Raw genomic sequence first — 2,619 nt, 5'->3', positions numbered from 1 at the left:
CACACACACACACACACACACACACACACACACACACACACACACACTCCTCCACAGCAGTTGTACATTATGGAGTGGTAACCAGGCAGCATCTAATTGCAATAATTGGAAGAATGTACCGAGCGGCCTGTTTGAACACCTGTTAGCACTGAATTTCTCTCATGGCTACAGATTGCATGTGCTGTGTCACACCATTTGGTGCACTTGTGTGTGTGCGCGTGTGTGTACATGTGGGGGTGTATGTATGTATCTCTGTTGGAGCCTCAGATTGGAGGGGGGGGGGGATCCTGGCTGCGCTCCAGTTTCCATCCTGACACCTCAGACCCTGCCAGAAGGAGGCTGCCTGTCACTGACACATCCCGAGGAGATTCACCCAGAATAATTTGTGATTTTAACAAAAAAAAAAAGAAATGAATAATGTGCATGATACATCTTGGCCTTCACACTTCTCATGCTGTCATCACTAGTGTCCTTTAGGTTTTTTTTTATGTGGGGGGGGGGGGGGGTTTCATTTGATCAGCTATAACGTACTGAAATAACACATCAAGGGTTCAGTTTGTTGGAGAAGATAAAGTGAGCCTGTGTGTGTGCGTGTTTTGCTAATGTTTGAGATTCAGCCGGTGTAACTCCCTTCTCCTGTCTTGCTGGGGGTCATCTGGACAGATGTGTGGAGCTGTCCATTGCTCCGGTGCTGAAATTTCTATTATGCCATGTTTTTTTTCTTTTAACACACACTTTTCTTTTCCCGCTGTAATTTTACCACAGTATTATTTAAAAATTTCAAAAATTCTAGGACAAGACTCCACGCGAGAAAAAAACTATTAAAAGTGAAGTCTTGTATGGAGGACCCGAGCTTTTCTAATTTATTTTTAACTGCATGTTCACAGCTGCTGCACACTTTAAACCCCTTAAAATAAATCTCTCTTTCTCTCTCTCTCTCTCTCTTTATGTGCCCAAACTACAGGAGACAATCTATTGATTCAGTCAACATTGAGCTGTTGTCATTTGACCCCATGGTTGCCCAAACAGGCTGTGAGGCGGAGTGTGTGGAGGGGAGATGCAGATAATCCATCGGGAGGGACCGACGGCGGGGACCACGCAGGCTGCTCTGTCTGCAGGGGAGCCAAGAAGAAGAAGAACCCCCCCTCCACCTCAATCTAATTATGCTGGGATTAACGTTAATTGGGGGCACCGTCGTCTCGAGATCAATACAGGCGCGTAACACCGGGCGCGACATTGACTTTTTAAAATGTCTTTATTTTTGGAAACGTGTGCAGAGGTCGCTCCCCTGTTTGTTACTCTAACGCGTATAGACTACGCGACTTGGAAGTATCGGTGTGTTCACGTACCTGTTGATATCCAGGTCAGTCGGCGCCGCGTGCTGCGTGCGTCCTCGTCGTCATCCCATCTAGAGCACGAGGAAGGAAACAAGAGGATCAGGCAGGGAAAGATGACCGTATTTTCTCTTTTTACCTAAATCCTCACTGAAACTGTGTTGTTTCTGCTTCCCTGCTTCCCGTTTATTATCTCTATTCCAACAGTTTACCAAACGCTATAGCGCGCTGCTCCCCTACAACCCCTCTCCTCCTCCTCCTCTTCCTCCTCTGTTTCGAGGTCCGTTTCTTTCCTAACACGCGCTCACCTGGCTGCTGTCGGTCCGGCTCCGCTGCTGCGCTCCGCCGCCGCCGCCGTGCCGGATGGAGAGATGGGGGAAGTGTGGTGCGTTTGAATCAGAGAGCAAATCCTCTGGTGCGCTGCTGCCTCCTCCTTTAAAAAGCCTCCACTGGTCCAATAGGAGGTCTGTCAGCCTGATGGGACCTGACGTCACCCAAACAACCCCCCTTCCCTCCCCTCCTCCTCGACACCCATCCCCCCCACCCCACCCACACACACACTCGTTTTGAACTATAGGAGAAATTATATTTGCGTTATTTCCTCGACATACAAGAAAAACAACACTGAGGCATTCGAGTCTCGGTGAAGATTTTAGTGTAAGTGCTCAGCTGTGTTGTATTTTTTTTTCCTGCTTTTATTTTATTTTTCATTTCAGAGATAAAAAAAAGAAATCAGTGGCAGTGCTGGGTAATTTTCCACAAGAACATAGGGCAAAAGATGTTGAAGCAAGACGATCTGGAGAACACGTTGCATGCTTCACAGCTTCATGATGTCCGTTGACGAAGTGAATCCACCATTACCAATATAAGTCACAACAGGAAGACAAGCAGACAAAGAGAGGCAGGTGAGTCCCAGATGTGAGACATGTAAATTGTGCAATAGGCTGCAGCTCAACATCTGACTATGTCCTTCATATTTCAGGGTTTGTTTCAATTGCAGGTCATAACGTAACGAAGGGCATTTTTCTGAAGTGAAGTCACATTTGGAGGTACTTGTATTTCCAGTTTTTATGCTTCCTTATGATTTAACTACATTTCATTTATTTCACTGCTGGATTCGACCTGCAGTTGGAGCTCCCGAACCAGAACCAGAGGGCAGACTGTCAGACCATGCTGCCATAAAATTTGAGTTTTTTTCAAATGGAATCTGGTGCTCGGAAACACTACCGCCTTTGTCCATATTGACCGCCAAAATCAACTCAAAATGAAAATTCATCGCAGTAGC

The 2,619-nt window shown here is 46.5% G+C and overlaps 1 long non-coding RNA gene across 1 annotated transcript in view; it reads right to left on the bottom strand.

The window, feature by feature from the left end:
* Positions 1-1,728, bottom strand: part of LOC116398914 (uncharacterized) — a 9,061-nt gene extending 7,333 nt beyond the window's left edge. The window contains exons 1-2 of the long non-coding RNA XR_004213781.1: positions 1,643-1,728; positions 1,350-1,408 (exon numbers count right to left, since the gene is read on the bottom strand). This is a non-coding gene — a long non-coding RNA (uncharacterized LOC116398914). The remainder of the gene's footprint in view (positions 1-1,349; positions 1,409-1,642) is intronic.
* Between the last annotated feature and the right edge of the window lie 891 nt (positions 1,729-2,619).

This window comes from Anarrhichthys ocellatus, unplaced genomic scaffold, assembly GCF_004355925.1.
Source record: "Anarrhichthys ocellatus isolate YVR2014 unplaced genomic scaffold, GSC_Weel_1.0 scaffold93, whole genome shotgun sequence".
NCBI classification, from domain to species: domain Eukaryota; kingdom Metazoa; phylum Chordata; class Actinopteri; order Perciformes; family Anarhichadidae; genus Anarrhichthys; species Anarrhichthys ocellatus.
Note: the sequence above shows the minus strand (reverse complement) of the source record. Positions and strands in the feature narration are given on the sequence as shown.